The sequence below is a fragment of the Myotis myotis genome, unplaced genomic scaffold, assembly GCF_014108235.1.
Source record: "Myotis myotis isolate mMyoMyo1 unplaced genomic scaffold, mMyoMyo1.p scaffold_m19_p_9, whole genome shotgun sequence".
Lineage (NCBI taxonomy): Eukaryota > Metazoa > Chordata > Mammalia > Chiroptera > Vespertilionidae > Myotis > Myotis myotis.
The window spans coordinates 45,438,729-45,461,296 of NW_023416401.1; the positions used below are offsets into that span (position 1 = coordinate 45,438,729).

The following is a 22,568-nucleotide window of genomic DNA, read 5'->3' on the forward strand; positions in this document are numbered from 1 at the left end:
GTTGATATTTGGCTCTGTTGACTAATGAGTTTGCTGACCACTGCTCTAGAAGATTCTCAGTTTATTAATCAAAAAGAAGCCAAACAAATTTGGGGTGATGGAGCTGTCCTAAATCTTGGGTGTGGTGGTGGTGACATGACTGAATGCACTTGTATAAACAGCAGACAGTACATTACAGAGTGAGTCTCACTGTATGCAAACTGTATCTCAACTCTAAAAATTCACTGAAAAGGAAATTCAAAACAAAACAAGATAATATCTTTCACCTATGAGTCTGAAAAGTTCAATCACTAACAATGTTGGCAAGGGTACGGGAAACTGGGCACTCATAACTTACTGTTGAAGTGTAAATGGTACAATCTGTGGAGGATTATTTGAAATACTTACCAAAATTTTAAATTCACATGTGCTTTAACCAAGTGATTATTTTATTAGGAATTTGTCTTTTTGGTATATACTCATACCAAAACAAGGACATATGGAAAACAATGTTCTACAGAATTGATTTTTTTTCCAAACGCTAATACTACTTGATCATGTACCTAGTACTGGCCTATTGTTGGTAAAAATAGGCCACATATTGGCCTATTAGATGTTAGGCCTTAGTTTAGGCCATCAGAATATGTTGTGTCCCATTTAATTCTTATAACCCTGTAAATTCGGTAGTATGCACGCAGAAGTATAACACAGTAGGAGTGCTTGTCTGGAATCAGAATGCATAAATTCACATATACATTGGCTCCACCATTTAACAGCTGTGTGATCTTAGAAATAACAGTATTGATCACTCGAGTTAGTTGTGTGGTTTAAATACGTTCAGATATGTGATGCCCTTTAAAAAGTATCTAGCACGTATGAGGCTATTTGGGTGCTTGCAGCTAATAGTAGCAATAACAATAGTAATGTTCCCATTGCATAGATGGGGAAACTGAGGCAGAGATTAAGGCTCTTGCCTAAAATCACACAACTGATTCTATAGAATGAGCCCACTTAATTACTACACAGACTTCTGCCTAATTCACTTTGGTAAAAATGCAGACTTAAATATCTTCCAAGGAGAAACAACAATAATAATACACATCAAAAACCAGTGGATTAGTATAATAAATTATAATCTATCAATACAATGAAATACTATACAGGTAAAGAAAGAGGTCCAAGACACATTGTTGGAAAAAGGCAAGCTACAAAACAAAATGCAAGAATGACCTCATTTGTGTATACATCTAGATGCCTAAATATGTAGAGTAAATGTCTAAAAGGTGATTATCTCTAGAACAGGAAAAGGGATCCGGAGGCCCCCGGTAGTCCATATTTTCTACATTAGATCTTTTTGTAACCATTGGGCAGGTTTTATTTTACTATAAAAAAAACCACCCTATCCATACTTACAAAAGAAAAGAGGCAGTGCATGTAGAATGTTTGTTTCAGCCACCTGGAATCATGAGAAGCAGGTCTCTGATGCCCTTGAGGTCAAAGGTCTCAACAGCTTTCTTGAATCCTTACTGCTAAAAGTTCCCAACTGTACCTGGTTCTTCCTACCTAACCTGTGACACAGTCTTCCCCTCCACACCTGCCTCCCTCCATGGACCTCACACTCACATTTCAGTCTTCGTCTTCCCTCTTCACAACTTGGATAGACTCTTCAGGTAGCTCTGCACCTATGGACACCAGGAATGACCACCTTACCCAGCCCAACACACAACATCTAACAACCCTGGCACCTGAGTTCACCCCATACAGCAAGCAGTTCTCATCAGCCACTACGATTCTGTAACTTTCCCAAACAAAAGCCGACCTCTTTGCCTCCCTTGCCTGCCTTATTTCATCACTCCAGGTCACATCCTGTTCCTAATAAAACGCCGCACTCCCTTGAAAGGTATTAAGGAGAAAGCTGCAAACCACAGGATGAAAAAGCAAGTTCTATACCAGTGATGGCAAACCTTTTGAGCTTGGCGTGTCAGCATTTTGAAAAACCCTAACTTAATTCTGGTGCCGTGTCAGATATAGAATTTTTTTAAAAAAATATATATATATATTTCATTGATTTTTTACAGAGAGGAAGGGAGAGGGATAGAGAGTTAGAAATATCGATGAGAGAGAAACATCGATCAGCCGCCTCCTGCACACCTCCCACTGGGGATGTGCCCACAACCAAGGTACATGCCCTTGACCAGAATCGAACCTGGGACCCCTCAGTTCCCAGGCCGACACTCTATCCACTGAGCCAGACCGGTCAGGGCTATAGAAATTTTTTGATATTTGCAACTATAGTAAAACAAAGACTTATATTTTTGATATTTATTTTATACTAGAGACCCGGTGCACAAAAATTTGTGCACTCGGGGGTAGGGGGTCCTTCAGCCCAGCCTGTGCCCTTTCACAGTCTGGGACCCCTCGGGGGTGACCACTTGCTGGCTTAGGCCTGCTCCCCAGGGGATTGGGCCTAAGAAGGCAATCAGACATCCCTCTGGCAGCCTGACAGCCCTCAGGGGATGTCCACTTGCCAGCGGGGAGCAGACCTAAGCTGCAGTCAGATGTCCTTAGCGCTGCTGAGGAGGCAGGAGAGGCTCCCACCACCACTGCTGTACTGGCAGCCATCAGCCTGGCTTGTGGCTGAGCAGAACTCCCCCCTGTGAGAGTGCACTGACCACCAGAGGGCAGCTCGTGCATTGAGCGTCTGCCCCCTGGTGGTCAGTGTATGTCATAGTGACCAGTCATTCCCAGTCTTTCTGCTGTTAGGGTCAGTTTGCATATTACCCTTTTACTATATAGGATAGAGGCCTGGTGCACAGGTGGGGGCCGGCTGGTTTGCCCTGAAGGGTGTCCCGGATCAGGGTGGGGGTCCCGCTTGGGTGCCTGGCCAGCCTGGGTGAGGGGCTGATGGCTGTGTGCAGCTGGTCACACTCCCTTCAGGGTGGCGGTCCCCACTGGGGTGCCTGGCCAGCCTGGATGAGGGGCTGAGGGCCGTTTTCAGGCTGGCGGGCGACTGAAGCTCCCAGCCTCTTTGTTTTTCTTTTTATCTTTTTTTTATTCTGGGATTTATTTACCTTCTATAGCTGTCACTGGAACTGAGAGCCGGCTCCAGCTCTGAGGCCGTGGCTGGCGGAAAGCAGGTATCTGGGTTTGTTTAGCTTCTATAATTGAAACTCTGTTGCCATCACTGGCGCTCTAAGCTCTGAGCCCACTGCTGGCTGAAAGCAGGTATCTGGGTTTGTTTAGCTTCTATAATTGCAACATTGTTGCATCCAGAGCTCAGAGCTGGGCTGCGGCAGGTGGGGAACCTTGGCTTCCTCCATCACTGGAGCAAGCAAGCCTCATGTTCATTTCAGCTGCATGGCTTCCGGCCGCCATCTTTGTTGGCAGTCAATTTGCATATCCTGCTGATTAGCCAATGGGAAGCGTAGCAGAGGTATGGTTAATTACCATGTTTGTCTATTATTAGATAGGATATTTAAATGCCATGTAACAAAGAAAAATCAACCAAAAAAATGAGTTCACATGTCACCTCTGACACACGTGTCATAGGTTCACCATCACTGCTCTATACCCTCAAGATCCTTAGGTGCCAGTTCTCACTATAAGCAAACATTGACAGAGGACTATGAGAAAGGCTGTAAAATAAATATCTAGGATGCTACCATCATTGAAAGAGATGCCCAACTCACACCAGAAGGAGGGGAGGTTCCTGTCACCCTGCTACTACTTCTGTTACTAACAACACTGCCACCACCACCAAGTCAAAGGTTACTATGTGCATACTAAGAAACATACATGAATCTTCTGGAATCTTCCCAAGAACTCTATTTGGAACATACTATCTTTAATCTCCATTTTAGAGACGAGCAAACGAAACCTTAGGAGGTTCAGACACTATAGTGCTGACCCCACAGAACATGATCAGTAACCACCACTTTAACTGAGTGTATGAACACAGCATGGGGCACAGGGACAATTACAGTGATCCTGAACACAGTTCTGCAGCCCCATGGCCTGAGCTCAGACCACAGCCACTAATGCCTAAGGACCTGGGGCATCCATGCCTCAGTTTCCTCATCTGAAATGGGCATAAGAAAAGTACACACCCAGGGGATCCATGTCTGGCATGATGGAAGAGGTTGATACATCCTCTCTGCAAAACGCAGCTCTGAAGCGGGGCCAAAGTACTGAAGTAACCACTTCAGTACTTTGGAGACAAACAGCACCAACTGAGAAACTTACTCCCAAAAACCACTCAACTTTGGACTTCATTAAAAGTCCAAACTCTTGTGCTCCAAAATTCATTGCTGAGAGAAAGACCAGCCACAGATGGGAGAAAATATTTGCATATCACATATCTGATAAAAAATTTGTATCCAGAATATATATATTAGAAGCCTGGTGCATGAATTTGTGCACCAGTGGGATCCCTTGGCCTGGCCTGCAGGATTGGGCCGAAACCGGCTCTCCAACATCCCGAGGGGTCCTGGATTGCGAGAGGGCACAGGCCTGGCTGAGGGACCCCACCAGTGCACTATTGTGGCCGTGGAGAGACGTGGGAGGTTGGCCAGCTGGGGAGGGACCGTGGGAGGGGCCTAGGGTGTGTCCATCCCATCTCACTTGGCCCCAGTCAGCCGGACCCCAGCAGCAAGCTAACCTACCTACCCATCGGAGTGTCTGCCCCCTGGTGGTCAGTGCATGTCATAGGGACTGGTTGTCTGCCCCCTGGTGGTCAGTGCATGTCATAGCAAGCAGTTGAGTGGCCTTAGCATATCATTAGCATATTACACTTTGATTGGTTGAATGGCCCACCAGTCGACTATACACTTAGCATATTGGGCTTTTATTATACAGGATATATATAATTACATATATCTATAAGCAAGACAAATAACACGATTTTTAAAATCGGCAAATGACTGGAATAGATCTTTTACCAAAGAAGACATGCAAATGACTAATAACCACAGGAAAAGGAGCTTACAATGCTGGTCACTGAGAAACTGTAACTAAAAGCCACAATGTGATACTACTACACACCCACTAGAATGCTGAGCTCTAGTGTTTGCATGAATGTAGAAAAACTGGACCCCTAGTACACTGCTGGTAGGAATGTAAAATGGGTTGGCTTTTAAACGTTTTTCTTTCTTTTTTTTATTACTGTGGGAAAAATTATTCAAATGCATGGCTAAATATATAGAACAAAAAGATTTATGACATGGCAGGTATATTCAAGACACCCAGAAATCACTCCACGTCAGTTCCACAGATCATCTTTCTTTTTTCTGCAGCTGTATAGTGTATACGACTTGTATCCTGACTTTCTTTTCTTTCTTTTTTTGTGGTACCTTGAACAGAAATTTCTCATCTTACTTTAGTCAAGTTTGTCAGTCTTCTTTTATTGTTTGCCTTTCTATTATCTTAAGAAACCCCCTGACACTTGACGGCTTTAAATTCTCCTGTATTTCCTATAAACGTACCAAAGTGGTACTTTTCAAATGTAAGTCCTTGATTAATCTAGTATTGATATGTGTGAGGCAGGGAATAATGTGCATTTTTCCACAAAAGTAACCAGCTGGCTCAACACATTCCCAGAAAAATACCAACCCTCATAAGAATCAAATTAAAATAGTAATGATTTTACACAAGTCAAATCAGCAAAGATTTATCTAAATCAGGGGTCCTCAAACTTTTTAAACAGGGGGCCAGTTCACTGTCCCTCAGACCGTTGGAGGGCCGGACTATAGTTTAAAAAAAAACTGTGAACAAATTCCTATGCACACTGCACATATCTTATTTTGAAGTAAAAAAAAAACAAAACGGAAACAAATACAATATTTGTATTTGCATGTGGCCTGCGGGCTGTAGTTTGAGGACCCCTGATCTAAATAATGATATGCTTTACATAAAAATGTCTTAGTATAGTTGTGAAAATATAACTTGGATATATGCAAATCTTAAAAATACTCATACTCTGTGACCCAATAATGCTATTTTTATAAATCTTAAAGAAATAATATAAAACCAAAGCATAATGTCACCTGCATTAGTATATATAATAAAGAAATAAATTTAAGTCTTAAATATCAGAGGCATTCTAAGTTCCAATAGTATGAGAACTGTAAATAAAATCTGCACATCTACACAATGGGACTTGACGGAACCATTAAAATTGATATTTATACAGAGTTATAAATAACATGGGGAAAAGTTCATATTATTGTTCATTTGTTACGTGCAAAAACACAGGAAACAAAATCGTATGTAAAGTGTGGTCTCGATTATGTAGAAAGAATGGGGAGGAAAACCAGACCAGTAAGAAATACAGCAAAACCGTCAACTGGACCGCAGAAGGCTTTGTAAATATTATTTCCAGTACTTTATTTTCAAAATGTTCTCTAATAAATATGAGGCACTTTTATAAAAATAAAGTATGTGAACTTGTTTGTTCCTTTTTTAAAGGGAATGGCTGAACAAATCCATCAGGTTAAAATCAAAATGTAAGGCCTTTTCTTGGCTTCCAGTTACACTGTGAATGGAAACCATACAAGAATATAAATCAGTAGATAAGAATAGTGTATTATCTTTGTTTTATTAGAACCTAGGCAGCCTCCTCCTTCTCCTCACCCCACCCAAAATAATGTTTTGCAAATCTAACATTTTGTTTGGTGCATATACACTGAGTGGCCAGATTATTATGACCGGCCAGATTATTATGACCACCCCATCTGTACTTCGTTCAAAGTCTAAAAGACAAAAGTATTGAAACAACATGGAGGGACCTGGAGAGTATTATGCCAACAAAATAAGCCAGTCAGAGAAAGACAAATAGCACATGATCTCACTTTTATGTGGAATCTAATGAACAAAAGAAACTGACAAACAAAATAAATCCAGAGATATGGAAGCATGCAACAGACTGATGATTTTCAGAGAGAAGGGGTGGGAGTTGGGAGTGGAGGGAGAAGAGATTAACCAAAGAACTTATATACCTACTAGAGACCTGGTGCACAAATTCGTGCATGGGTGGGGTCCGGCCAGCCGCCCCAAACAGGGTGATTGGGCCGGGTTGGCCAGGGGGAGGGGCCGCAGGCAGTTGGCCCGCCGGCCCCACCCCCTGGTTGAACTCCCAGTGGAGGGGACAATTTGCATATTAGCCTTTTATTATATAGCATATGCATAACCCATGGACACAGACAATAGTGCAATGAAGGCCTGGGGAAAGGGTGGGAGTAGGGAGGAGGGGGTCAATGAGGGGGGAAGGGGACAGTGTAATATTTTCAACAATAAAGATAAATTTAAAAAAATAAGAAACATAAAAAATAAATGAAGACAAGAGTCATAGGCTCAACTTTTCAGTGTCCCTTTCCCCTCCTTATCCACTATTTCCATGATTACCCCTAGTCATTCCCCAGCACAGACCTAACCCTAATCCTCCCCCATTCTCACTCTGAAAAACACTATTGGCAAAACCACAACATTGGTTAAATCCAACACCACCTGGGCCACACCTGTGCCCTTGCAGGGGAATGTGGCCACACAAACCCATAAGCATTGACTGACCTCACTTTATGGTCATGACCTGAACTTCAGACGGAGCCTCCATGTGCCTGGAAATCAAACTACATTCCATTCACTCACACTTGTGGGCATTTCACAGCTTTCCTCACTCCTATAATACTTACTCCCCCCACCTTCCATCCCAGCTGATAGGCCAGCTTCCTGTTTCACTGAGAAAATTAAAAACATCACAACCAAATTTCAAACGCCAACACTTCAATTCACGTCTACCGACCTGGGGGCACAGGTTTGCACATCTATCCTGTCACTGTGCAGGTGCACACATCTTTCTAAAGGCACCCTCCACTTGGCACACGTGATCTCCTTCATTACCCAACTATTTCCCCATTCTACAGGATCACTCCTAAAAATGTCATTTCTCACATGTATAAACAAACTTGTCTTGGCCCCACTTTCCCCACCAGCTATGGGTGGAGAAAGAGGTTCAATTTCTTAATCCCCTCTGCAACAGAGCACCTTGGGAAAATCATGCATACCTGAGACCTACCATTCCCTGTCTCCCAATTTTCTCTCAAACCACACCAGACACCTACTCTACCACTACACAGAAGTTGCTCTTGTCAAAGTCACTTATGATGTCCACACTGCAAATCCAGCATCAATTCTCAGTCCTTATCTTAGGTGCTCTCTCAGCAGCATTTGATACAGCTGATCACGTCTCAGACTGCCTCCAATCTCTTAATTTTGGAGCTCCCCAGCACTCTGCTTTGGTCATTTCTTCTTCATTTACACTCATGTCCTTAGCGACTTCACTCGTTCTCATGTTCTAAATAATATTGATGTGTCATCTACTCTCGAATTTCCTTTTAAACATGTTTTTAATTAATTTTTAGAGAGCGAGGAAGGGATAGGGAAAGATAGAAACATCGATGAGGGAGAAACCTCAACATCTATCGGCTGCCTTCTGCACACCCCCTGCTGAGGATCAAACCTGCTACCTGGGCATGTGCCCTGACCAGGAATTGAACCAGTGACCTCTAGGTGCACAGGTCGAAGCTCAACCACTGAGCTTCACCAGCCGGGCCTGAATTTCTATCTCTTTAGCCAGTGATCAATCAACTCCCTTCTTCTTCTTTTTTAAATATATTTTTATTGATTTCAGAGAGGAAGGGAGACGAAGAGATAGAAACATCAATGATGAGAATCATTGATCAGCTGCCTCCTGCACACCCCCTACTGAAGATCAAACCCACAACCCAGGCATGTGCCCTTGACTGGAATCGAATCCAGAACTTTCAGTCCACAGGCCGACACTCTATCCACTGAGCCAAATCAGCTAGGGCTCAACTCCCTTCTTGACGTGGCCACTCTGCTATCTTAGCGATGCCTGAGACTTAACGAGTTCATAATGAAGCTCTGGATCTTTCCCATCCCATCCCCACCCTGCTCTCCTTGCAGCCTTTTCCACTTTCACTTGTGTTTACTCCATTCTCCCAACAGCTCAGAACAAAGGGTTTGGATCATCCATGGCTCCTCTCTTTCTCTCACACCCCACATCCCAATCTCAGCTGTTATCTTCAAAATACATGCAGAATCCAATCACTTTCCACCATCTTGTTGGTTCAAGCTACTGTCCTATCTTACGGGCATTATTGCAGAGTGGCATTCTAGGTATTTTTCTTGCTTTCTCCTTTGGTCCCCTACATTCTTTTCTCAACAAGGTACTGGTGCTCAGGGAGGTGGCACAAAGGCTGATACCCTGGCTAAGTAATGATGGTATCCTGAAGGAAGTCCTTTATCTCGGGCCCAGGCATCTCATGTCTCCTGGCAGCAATCACGTAACTGTGTCAAGCTATCTTGTTAATTTGCACATAGCGTTAAAATCTCTGGCTCTTCACATTCTTGAGAACTACATGCAAATAAAAGTAACTGAAACAGAGTAAATGTAATATAATTGCTTTGCCTTCTTTTAGGGCCTCTAGATCTTACCACAACAAGCTTCGTTTTAAAAAGCAACAGGAATACTTGTATGGCTACAAAGGTGGATAAAGAAATTTAAAGATAACCAAATTAAGAAAAGTAGACTTGTCATGGTGTGGGTCAGCTGGTTGGAGCATTGTCCCATACACCAAAAGGTCACAAATTCGCTTCCCAGTCGGGGCACATACCCAGGTTTCGGGCTCAATCCCCATTTGGGGTTCATACGAGAGGAAACCGATCAACGTTTCCCTCTCACATCGATGTTTCTCTCTTTCTCCCTCTCCCTAAAATCAATAAAAACATATCCTCTGGTGAGGATTAAAAAAAAAAAGTGGACTTAAAGTTGTCCACTTTTAATTGAAAATTTAATAAATTAAGAATGAATTTATAATTACAGCAAAAGTTCTAATAAATGTTCAAGTGATTCACTCCCACTTTGTAGACCACTTACATAAAAACATAAAGTAGCACCAAGTTCCTGTGACACTGGGTGAATCTTCCGAGTCTCAGTTTCCCATATAACACATTGATCTCTAAAACCTACCCAGCTCCAAGAGTATCTGATTGAATGAAAATAAAAATATGCAGATACTCAGACATTAAACCTGCAGAGAACTTTTACGTGATCATTTCTAAGCATTTTTTCCTGTAACTGTGTTCAATGCATTGCTAGTCAACTAAATATGAAACAATAGTCCATAGATTCAATCATTTAAAATATTAATGGAGCTGGCTTATAAGAATTAGTTAATGAAATAAACTCATTCCTTAATTTTCTAATTCATATTTAAACATGTTGGATTTAAAAAGTAGTATACTTAGGTAACAAATCCTCAGTCTTTATATATGTGCATATTAAATTTTAATGTACATATTTTTATACCTTTCTAAGCACTCACCAATGGTTTAGCTAAAAACGTAGCAAATACCCTAAGCAATCTCAGCATGTTGACTGCCTGTGAGAAAGAATGGCCTCACTGTTTAAACTACTGAGCAGGTAACACCCTTTCAGAATGTATGACAAATAGTTATAATTAGGTAGGGCCCAAAGATCTGTCTGCTGTTTTTGTTTTCATTCTGTGGCAGAGGTACTATACCAAACAGTGCAATAATTAAGTTCTTTAATTACTTTTCATTCTTCAAAATTTAAAGTTATATTCATTTACAAACAAAATCTTTTAAATATACTGAACTACTAAAGCAAAAACTTTTAACTCCTAAAGGCAACGTGCACATAAAAATAACTGTAACGTGCCTTGGCCAGTGTGGCTCAGTTGGTTGAGCATCATCCCATGCACCCAAAGGTTGCTGGTTCAATTCCCGGTCAGGTGACATGCCTAGGTCTTGGGCTTGATTCCCAATAGAGGGCATGCAGGAGGCAGTTTATCAGTGTTTAGCTCTCACATGGATGTTTCTCTCTCTCTCCCTCCCTCGCTAAAAAAAAAAAAATCAATTAAAAAAATTTTTTTTAAGTATTTAAAAATATAAGTAACTGAAAAGTGACACAACTGTTTCGAATGCTCTCAGCCTTTAGATCTCAACACAAAGTCTCCAATTTAAAAAACAATTTATCAACTACTCAAATGCTTCTGCATAGAATATATGAGTTTTTCATTCAGCGTGCTTTAGAGAATATTAACTTTCAGTTAATATCATCTTTCCTCATTTTCTATAAGTACAATGAAATTGAGAATAGCAGATTTGGGATACAAAAAGTAATCCACATAAGACTTACTAAATATATATATTAAGAGCATACATAAACCTCACTTCTGATTTTTAGAGATAAAGGGGATCCTGGGGAGCAATAATTATTCAAATTAATAATATAGCCCTATTAAGCAAATAATCTTACAAAATGGAAAACATTATGTGCATTGTAAGCTGATAATTATCTAATATAACCATTTATTGTAGGATGCCGCACATGTGATCTCTTGATATTAAAATGATCCAACTTAAGCCTAGCCGGTGTGGTTCAATGGTTGAGTGTCAACCCATAAACCAGGAGTTCATGGTTCGATTCCCTGTCAGGGCACATGGCCAGGGTTGCGAGCTTGATCCCCAGTAGGGGGCATGCTGGAGGCACCCAATTGGTAATATTTCTCTCTCATTGATGTTTCTATCTCTCCCTCTCCTTTCCTCTCTCTGAAATCAATAAAAACATATTTTAAAAAAAGATTCAACTTAAAATAATTTGCATTGCCCACTGTAGGAGAGCAGGCATTTCGTATTTAAGTTACATGGAGCTCAGTGACAGAGATGTGCCTCCATGATGACACTAGCTGAACACACAGTGAAAATCTATTTAAAGAGAAATTAGATGTGAGTCCCCCCCCCCAAAGGTAAAAGGCTTTAATATTCACTGATGCTAGAAAAACAAACACAAACTATTAAAAAGAACAAAAAACTTTGCATGAGCTTATGAAACATAAACTTCTTTATCTTTATTATCCCTCTTCCTCACCCCCCAAAAACACAAGGTCAGTGAGGAATGGAAAGCAGACAACAACAGTGTTAACTGGCTTACAGAAACTGGAGAAAGCTGCAATTGAAGCCTACTGGAAGGGAAGGCAACAAAAAACACATCTAAGAAAAGTTATCGCAAATCTGAAACAAGAATCATTTACTGTTTATTTTCAAAAGTGGGGAAGAGAACAGTTAAAAAACAAGAATTCCTGAAGCCAAAATTATAATTCAAAAGGAGAAAAATGGAGAATATTCACACCCCAAAAAAGAACCAAAAAAAAGCTGATTCTTAAAAATTGAGGGGAAAAAAATTAATACATAAATTCAAGAGGCCCAACATCCAACAAAGAGCTTCAGTCAGGCGGGGGAAAAATTCAAGGGGAAGAAGTTATAAAAGAAATTTTAAACATTTTGCCAGAACCCAAGAACCCAAGTGTAGAGTCTAAGGATCCATGGACTGCTCAGTCTATCCAAAAAGAAAAAATAACAATCAGGCACATTACAGCAACATTTTAGAGTTTAGGAGATAATACAAAGGTACTATAAAGCATCCAGAAAGAGAAAAAAATTACATACAAATGGCTGGGGTGTGTAATGCTGCTGACTAAGAGATAGCACTGGAAGCTGGCAGAGCAATGCCTTAAAAATTCCCAGGGAAACTGACTTTCAACATGGCATACAGTCGGTCCATCACTTCAGTGTGCTTCCACATCTCTTGGCATCCCAGCAGGGACATGGCTGGCTCTGGACAACGGACTATGGAGCAAATGTGACATGTGTCACTTCTGAGCCAAGTATTTCAGTGCCAGCCTGTGGCCTGTCTGCTCTCCCTGTCTCTGCTGTGGTAGCCTGAGCCTTGGGTGATGGGAGGGGAACGCAGGTGACAGTAGGCTGGATCTCAAGGAAGATGCTAGGGGAACCCCAGGCCCACAGCAGATGTGGTGAAAGTGAGAAACACACCTTTATTTGTTGCTCAGATTTCAGAGTTAGGCTGCCACTGACTCAAATAGTAACCTAGAAATCTATACCCAGCTGGACCATACATCAAATATTTAGAACACAGACATTTTCTGACATGCCAGGTGTCAAACACACAATGACCCCATGCCCCATCACCTGTCTAGGAAGTCACTAGGAGGATGAGCTCCATCAAATCAGGGAAGTAAACATACAGCTCTGGTTTGATTCAGCCTGTTTGAGATAATGTCCCTGTCATCTATAGCTCTTCCCAATCAAACGCAGGTCACCCTCCAAGGGCCAGCTCAACTGTGGCACATCCTCCATGAAGGGTTTCCTCCACAAACCCAAATTCCCTTGCTCCCCGGAGAAAATAAAACATCTTACATCAATGGCAAGAAGAGGTGTCTATACCAGACTCCACTATGAAATCTGTAATGTGGTATGTGACTTTGGGAAGACTATGTAATCACTTTTAGTCTCAATTTCCTCATCATCTAGGTAAGAAAGAAGCTGGTTAATGATCAGGAAGTTCATTCTATTTCTACAATGAAATAATTTTGCAAATGTGCCAAACCACTAAAATCCTAATGCAATTCTATTTTGATACATGCTTACATAATCTGAGTCTGTTATAACTGGTAGTACTGTTATTCAGTGTGTGTGTGTCGTGTATGTGTTCACTTTAAAAGCAATGTCAAAAGACAAAAATAGCTATTGCCAAAAAATATTTACTTTAAAGCTGAAATTAAGCTTGAATAGCAAACACCTTCATTATTATAAACATCAAACCAAAATTCATAAAAGGAAAATCATACAAAGTAACAAACCTACCAGTAAGACTTCCTCCTTTAAAAGTGTGTTACTGTACTGCTGCTTCAACCATCCAGCATGTTTCTGGTGTGGCCAGAACAACAGCTACCACTACAAGTTCAACCATAAGCAGCAACCTAAAAGAGGCTATCTAGAGCACTTGGTGAACACACCTTGTCTACACAGTTCTAAAGAATAACATTAAACTCTTATTATCATTTTTGATGAAAATTTTATCCAATATGAACCATATATTCCTCTGCCTTCAGAATAAAAGCTTTAAACACAAATGTATACGCTGAATACACAGTAATCTCAGACTGCCATCAAACTGCTGTAGATGGGTGCCTCTTCAGATAACCAAATTTACCTGCTGCTGCCGAAACCGGTTTGGCTCGGTGGATAGAGCGTCGGCCTGCGGACTGGGGGGTCCCGGGTTCGATTCCGGTCGGGGGCATGTGCCTGGGTTGCGGGCATATCCCCAGTGGGAGATGTGCAGGAGGCAGCTGATCGATGTTTCTCTCTCATCGATGTTTCTGACTCTCTATCTCTCTCCCTTCCTCTCTGTAAAAAAAATCAATAAAATATATTAAAAAAAAAAAAAAAAATTTACCTGCTGGCAAATTTCAGGATGGCACGGTGACACCTTCAGGGTTCAGTGATGTTCAGATAACTGCTTGTCATCTAGGGCTTCAGAGACTGGATCTTGTCGTCTTTCTTCTCCTCTTTCTTTCTTTATTCAATGGTCTGCTCCCAGGGACAAGGGGATAGCCACTGCTCCCCAAACATAGTCTCCAAGTGGATGCCCTTTTAATAATTTCAAGAAACAAGTTTAGTATGATAGCTGCTAAGAGTGATAACGCAATATTAAAACAGCATGAATCGAGCACAGGGCCTTGCAGAGGGCCATGCATTTTACCTTTTTTGTTCTCGATCCTCCACCACTGACGGCCATGACCCAGGGCCAAGGAACCCAATGGTGGCTGACACTGTAAGCATCTGCCACCCTCACTCTTCTAGTAGCTGGCACCATTAGTACTTATGTGGACTCCACTCTCTCTTCTCTTATTGACATTTTTCTTGTCCCTTTGGACCCTCACCCTTTCCCACACAGGACTTCCTTAACAAGAAAAACCAAGTCTTACATAGACATTGCTGATAAACCAGAATACTCCTTTTGACCAATCACAGTGTAATCTAATTATTACTATTAGTACTTGTTATAGGCCAGGCACTGAACTCACACATCTACATGCATTGTCTCTTCAATGTTCACACCAATGCTGAGAAAGGCAGTTGTACAGATAAAGCAAATGAGATTTCCTGTTTATTTTTAAAAACCTACACTTATAAAGAACTTATAAAACACCAAAAAAAACAAACAATCCAATTTAAAAAATGGGCAAAGAACCTCAATAGACATTTCTCCAAAGAGGACATACAGATGACCAATAGACATATGAAAAGAGGCTCAAAGTCACTAATCATCACAGCAATGCAAATTAAAACTACAATGAGGTATCACCTCACACCTGCCAGAATGTCTACCATCAGTAAAGTAACACAAACAGTGTTGGCGAGGATGTGGAGAAAAGGGAACCCTTGTCCTTTGTTGGTAGTAATGCAGATTGGTGCAGCCATTGTGGAAAACAGCATGGAGATACCTCAAAAAAATTAAAAATGGAACTATCTCATGATCCAGTGGTTCTACTTCTGGGAATATAACCAAAGAAACCCAAAACACTGATTCAAAAAAATATACACACCCCTATGTCCATTGCAGTATTATTTACTAGTACAATAGCTAAGATCTGAAAACACCCCAGGGTCCACCAGTAGATAAGTGGATAAAAAAGCTGTGGTACATTTACACAATGGAATAGTACCAAGCCATAAAAAAGAAGGAAATTTTACCCTTCGACAACATGGATGGACCTGGAAAGCATTTTGCTAAGTGAAATAACCAGAGAAAGACAAGTACCATATGATTTCACTTATATGTGGAAACTAATGAACAAAATAAACTAACAAACAAAATAGAAACAGACTTTAGAAAACAGACCTATAGCTGTCAGAGGGGACTGGGGTTGTGGAGCTGAGTGAAAAGGTGAAGGGATTAAGCAAAAAAAAAAAAAAACCTCATAGACACAGACAACAGTATGGTGATTATCAGAGGGAAGTGGGGGAGGGATGTAGGAAAGGGTAAAGGAGATAAATGGTGATGGAAGGAGCCTTGATTTGGGTGGTTAACACATAATACAATATACAAATGATTTAGTATAGAATTGTACACCCAAAACCTATATAATTTTATTAACCAATGTCACCCCAATAAAATCAATTAAAAATAAATACCTACCCTGTGAATTCTGCAGAACCAGACAGAAATATTCTAACCCATGACAGAGCTTGGATTTTACTTTAAACAAATAATGTTCACAGTAAGTGTCAAATGGATGACTATCTCCAGATTAGCCCCATATGAGGAATAGACTGGGAGGGAACCTAAGATGTGTTCAAGGTCACAAAGCTAGTAAGGTATACTCTTTCCTGAAGATCTAACACATCCAAAATGTCCTTTAGGTGCAATTTGAGAACTGAAATCTTAAATGACTTTACCTAGTATGTCTATCTTAAAAGCATCAAGAAGACCAACAGCCCCCTAAAAACAACTGTTCCAACTAAGTAAAATTTGATGTTGGTGTGAATCATCAAAGAAGACCCAAGTTTAAAGTAAAATGTACACTCAGTCCTAAAGTTTTCACTACTTGTAAGCATAATAAAATAACCATAAAATATTAATGCCAATTTCACTATTGGTCCAACATAAGTCATGTCCCACTACTGTTCCCAGTTTACTACCTGGACAACTCTTTTGGTCAATCTTGTCACACACAAAAAGTTTGCTCTTTCTGTGACATACATTAGTATTATGAATTCCTCCCTTGTAAAGGGAATTTTACAAAAGTACACAGGGACCGCAAATGCACCCTTGCCAAAACTGGAGGAGGTGAGGGATGAGGTCAGAGGACTGAAACAGACAACCTTCACTTCCCATAACAGGCGCAACAAACAGAACAGCAAAAAGTGATCCTAGTTCTGGGTCATTTACCTGTCTACCCTTCTTAAATATTAAAATGGATGTATATACACCCACTAGTTATACTGGATTATAAATAAAGATCAAATTCAACATAGTTGTGTACCAACCCATTTCATATGGCTGTGTATTTTTGAGAGAAAACAGTAACTATCACAAACTCAGAAATAGACATAACATTTCCTTTTTTTTTCAGAGTATAGTAAGACTTTTCAATAAGATCGCACAATGACTTCCATGAGCAAAATAAAAGACACATACTATTAGTAACACGAAAGTTTCCTGACAACTGACCACAATGGAGAAAACTACCAGTTATCTGTGAGGAGTGAAGTTACATAACAAGACAGTCTGAAGATACTTGCTTCCGTTCCCTATAAAGAGTGCCACTGAAAGGAATGAGTAGGAATCCAGTCCCTACAGCCAGCTTTTCCTCCCAGGTCATAGCACAGCCCAGGTGGGCTGCAGCCCAGGTCAATGGTGCCCAAACCCCTGTCACTCCCTGCAAGGTGCAGCCTTGGGAGTGTGCCAGGTGACACCCAGAGGTGTGTCCCTGGACCCTGTGGCAGTCATGTGTAAGGCCTTCCCATTAAAAGATGGGGAAAGTTGCCCTGACAGGTTTGGCTCACTGGATAGAGCGTAGCCCTGTGGACTGAAGGGTCCCAGGTTCGATTCCGGCCAAGGGCATATCCCCAGTAGGGGGTGTGCAAGAGGCAGCTGATAGATGTTTCTCTCTCATTGATGTTTCTAACTCTCTATCCCTCTCCCTTCCTCTCTGTAAAAATTCAATGAAATAGCCAAAACCGGTTTGGCTCAGTGGATAGAGCGTCAGCCTGCGGACTGAAGGGTCCCAGGTTCGATTCCGGTCAAGGGCATGTACCTGGGTTGCGGGCACATCCCCAGTAGGAGATGTGCAGGAGGCGGCTGATCGATGTTTCTCTCTCATCGATGTTTCTAACTCTCTATCTCTCTCCCTTCCTCTCTGTAAAAAATCAATAAAATATATTTTAAAAAAAAATCAATGAAATATATTTTTTAAAAAAAGATGGGGAAAGGGCCCAGCCAGTGTGGCTCAGATGGTTGAGCATCAATCAACCCATGCACCAGAAGGTCACTGGTTCGATTCCAGATCAGGACACGAGCTTGGCTGCAGCTCCATCCCCATCCCCGGTGGGGGCTGTTGCAGGAGGCAGCCAATTGATGTTGAAGTTTCTCTCTCATCAATGTTTCTATCTCTCTCCCCCTCTCCCTCCTTCCATCTCAAAGCAAAAAAAAATCAATAAAAATTTAAAAAAAAAAAAAAAAGAAGGGGAAAGGGACAGTATACTTCCCACCAACTCAGACGATGTCTAAGGACCATAATAAAGAGGGGAAAATGTTTCAAAGAGATGGGGAAGGGAGTCCTAAAAGGACAATAACGTTCGGGTGAATAACATGGTGGATCCTCAACCAGACCAAACAGTAGCAAGCACTGACCAAACACCAGAGTCACTTCTTTGGAGAATTCTTATCACGTCACCCATCAGAGAGCAGCTTCCCCAAGGGCAATGAGAGAACACCAGGGACTGTGCTGGAACCCACGTGCTGCGGCCACACATTCCATCAGAGCCGGTGAAATTCTGAACCGCACCACCTGCGCGCCAGGTGAGCCACCGAGGAGAAATCAGGAGCCCGGGGAAAGCTGTATCAGGGGCTACGTTTTGGGGTTTTACCTGTGCAACTTGGCCAACCGTGCCATTCATGTTTTCAAATAACGCTTGACTCTCTCTAGCACTAAATAAGCCACTTAACATTCATTCATTCAAGTAAGTGAAGCGCGTTTCATGTGGTGGTATCTGCTGGGTTAAGAAAAAAACGTCGAGAAACGCATGCCTCCTGTGGGTGAGAACACCCCCGTGATTTCATCTAAAAGGAGAAAACAGTTTACTTTTGATGACAAATACGTCTTTATTCAGGGCACACGGCCCATTAGAAACGTGTTTTGGAGCCCTTCTGTCTCATTCACATGACTGCTGGGATGCGCGCTGCCTGGTCCAGGAACATGGGTGGCACTCAATTCAAAGGTAAGGACTTCCTTCCCGGAAGCCCGAGTTCTGCCGCGTGTTCCCACCTGGCCCCAAGTTCCAGAGCGGGGCGGAACCCCGAATTCCACAGGCCGACTGCGCGCGACGCTGGCACCCAGGGACCCGCACACATTCCAAGTTCTGTGCCAGGACGCACACTGAGAGATGTCAACAGTCCTGCTCCACACGGAGCCACCAGGGTCCCTGAAGTTGCCAACTCCCGAAGCAAACGAAATCGCGGCCTGCTCCGGGTCCCGGGGAGCTGCTGGAACCCCACCATCCGCACAGTCCGGGGGCTGAATCACCCAGCAGCACCCCCGCGGAGGGGCCCCACCCCCGACGGGGCCCCGCCGCCCCCGGCCCCCGGCCCCGAGCCGAGGGGTCCAGCGGGCCGAGCGGGTGTGGAGCGCGGTAGAGAGCGCGCAGGCCCGCGCCGCCCAGGCCTCGCCGAGCCCGGCCTCCCGGCGGCTGCGGGCCACAAAGGCGGCGGCCGGCCCGGCGCGCGGCGGCCCGGGAGGCCGAGGGTCGGGCGGCGGCGGCGGAAGCAGGCCTCGGCCCTCCCGCCGGCTCCTGGACGCTGCTCCCCGCCCGCCGGCCCGCCGAGGCGGCGCAGGGCCTCGTGCCGCCGGGACCCCGGCACGGTCGCCTCCCCGGCTCCGGCCCCGGCCCCGCCGCCCCAGGAAGCAGCGCCCCGCGGCCGGCGGCCGGGTCGCCCAGGAGGCAGCAGACGCACCGCCGGCCACGACCCCCGCAGACGCTCACCCGGAGGCGGCCGCTCCGCTTCCTCGCCCAGCGCCGGCGCGACTGCCCCGCGGCCCTCCTCCCCGCGGCTCCTCCTCCCAACGCCTTCCTCCTCCTCTTCCTCCGCCCCCTCCTCCTCCTCCCGGCGGCCGCCCGCGCCCACTACTCGGCCCGGGGCGCTGGCGGGCGTCCGGCGCGGGGGGCGGGGGCGCGCGGGGCGGGGACGCGAGGGCGCGCGGGGCGGGGCGAGCCAGGGCTGGGGAGCGCGGGGCGGGGACGCGTGGGGACCGGGACCCGGGGACCCGGACGCGCGGGGGCCGGGGAGGCCGGGGCCGTCCTGCGCTTCAGTGGGGTCCGAGCCGCGGCTGCCCCGCGCCCCCCCTGGAGGCAGCTCCTGCGGTCGCCGTCCTCCCCGTCTGCTCCCCGCCGGGGGGACCGGGCCCAGGCGGGCCGGACAGTCCTCTCCGCCCTCCAGCGCCTGCCCCGCGAGGTTGGCTCACCTGGCGCGGGGACCCCAGCCTGTCCCCGCGGGGAGGGAGAGGCCGGGACTGCAGGGCCGCCGTGGGAAAGCCCTTGCCACACCTCCGCTGCCTTACTCGGGAAATGTGCTTGCTCAGAGAGAACTTAGTCCTGGGTTCCAGCCAGCGACGTTTCCATTTAGTCCTTTTCAGTGGGGTTTTCTACAAGGAAGGTTTGTGCCGCTGAACTCAGAGGTACTGTGGAGCCGGTAACTTGACTCATTTCTTTGGAAACTGGCTGAATGTACTACTAGGTAATGTATATTTTGTGGGCCAGGCTTTGCATTAAGCTCTTTTGTATATATCATCTCCTTTAATTTGGACAATAATCTATAAGGTCAGTCTGATCATCCCTACATGACTGATGAGGAAGCAGGCCCCTTGTATGTAAGTATAAGCAATAAATAACTTCCCCAAAGTCACCACTACCCTGGGGCAGAGCTGGAATTCAGACTTAGGTCTCTCTGACTCCAGAATATGAGCTCTTAACCACTAACTTAAAGTAAGAGTGATAACAGTCTAGTAATACAACGTTAGAGATACTAGTGGCTAAATATACTATTAAAATCTTCATCCTTGGCTGAATTCCAAATACAGTACTGTACTTACTGGCTATAGACATGTTCTCTTGGCTGTCCACCATCCAACCCTTCCTTTTATCAGCAACTCAATCTCCCTTTGGGGAAATCTTATCTTTTCTCTGCCCACACCCAACACAGGGGAGACTCTCACCCAGGGAGCTGACCCTTGAGTAAGAAAGATCACAAACTTGGAGAGTTCATGGGATATGAGGGGGACCAGGTTCATCCTAGTGGGGTACCTGGACCAGGTTGTTCTTGGTGCCAACCCCCAACTGCCTTGTGATAAATCCCTGTTGTGTTCAAGATAATCGATTTCTGGCCCAGGAGGGCCATTTCTGTCGACCTATGAGCCAGGAGGTCACTGTTCAATTCCTAGTCAGGGCACATGTCTGGGTTGCGGGCTTGATCCCTAGTTGGGGCATGCAGGAGGCAGCTGATCAATGATTCTCTCTCATCATTGATGTTTCTCTCTCTCTCTCCCTTCCTCTCTGAAATCAATGATTCTCTCTCATCATTGATGTCTCTCTCTCTCTCCCTTCCTCTCTGAAATCAATAAAATTATATTTTAAAAAAGATAATCAATTTCTATTGTTTGCAACCACAAATATTGTCTGATGGATATATGGGGGCGGGGGATGGGGATGATGAAGGGTCCTATTGAAAGTATCCTAACAGGGGCAGCGAAGCATAGTTCACCTTCTTCCTCCTAAAGTCATAGCTTCTAGAGCCAGAAGGATCCTTATGGATCATCCTCCGACATCCTCATTTTATAGAGGAAACAGACTCAGAAGTCACAGGACTGACCAAAGTTGAAAGTAGCTGAGTCATCATGACTTGAACTGCTATCACCCAATTTCAAGTCTGGTTTGATTCCTAGTATTAATCGTCTCCCCTTCTTCCAGCAGAGGAAAACAGAATAGAGAAGCGTAGACTTGAGAAAATTGGGTGGACACAGGATGGAATACAGTGGGCAGCCTTCCAACCTCGCCCTGACATTCCAAGTGCACTCTCAGAGCTAAAGCACCTCCTGGGCCCCTGGGGGAAGCTGCCCACGGAAGCACAGTTCCAAGCTCTGGACTTCCCTGTCCCTGTCCCCTTGCCCTCCTGCCTGAGTGTCAGGAGCATCTTCACCCAGTCCAACTTCCCTGTTTGATACTAGTACTGGGTTGAGGAGGGTCCCCCAGAACCTCCGAATGTGACCTTGCTTGGAAATGGGGTCCTTGCCTATGTAGTTCAGTTAGTATGAGGGCATACTAGAGTAGGACGAATCCTTAATCCAATATGATGGGTGTCTCAGACAAGAGACACAGAGACAGCATGTAGCCGAAGACCACACCAGGAAATGCCACGAAGGCAGACACTGGTGATTTGTCCACAAGCCAAGGATTTCTACCCACACCAGATGCTAGGAAGAGGCCAGGAAGGATCCTCCCTGAGAGCCTTGAGAGAAAGCACAGCCCCGCCAACATCTTGACCTTGTACTGCTAGCCTCCAGAACCATGAGAGAATATACAGTATTTCTATTATGTTAAGCACCTGGTTTGTGGTACTTTGTGGCAGCCACGGGGAACTAATATAGTACTCCTAGGCCTGCCCGCCCCTCCCTACCTTTCTCCCCATCCCCACCCCTGTTCTCTGTAATGAAGTCACTGCAGTCTCCTCCCAATCAAAGCTTCTCCTGCAGCCCTGATCAGCATGACTCAGTGGTTAGAGTGTCCGCCTGCGCACTGGAGGGTCACAGGTTAGATTCCTGGTCATGGGCATGTACCTGGGTTGCAGGTTTGATCCCCACCCCAGGCAGGAGGCAACTGATCAATGTGTCTCTCTCACATCAATGTTTCCTCTC

At 44.3% G+C, this 22,568-nt stretch overlaps 1 protein-coding gene across 4 annotated transcripts in view; it reads right to left on the reverse strand.

Annotated features, from left to right (window-relative positions):
- The window catches only part of SOCS6 (suppressor of cytokine signaling 6), a 35,463-nt gene extending 15,244 nt beyond the window's left edge, over nt 1-20,219 (reverse strand). The window contains exons 1-3 of one of the 4 annotated variants that reach the window (XM_036321221.1): nt 19,645-19,787; nt 14,639-14,839; nt 14,333-14,526 (exon numbers count right to left, since the gene is read on the reverse strand). The gene's annotated coding sequence lies outside the window, so the exon portion shown is untranslated. Of the gene's footprint in view, nt 1-14,332; nt 14,527-14,638; nt 14,840-19,644; nt 19,802-20,123 lie in introns of those variants that run through there. The other 3 variants (XM_036321222.1, XM_036321220.1, XM_036321223.1) reach the window with 3 other exon arrangements.
- Nucleotides 20,220-22,568: the final 2,349 nt, after the last annotated feature.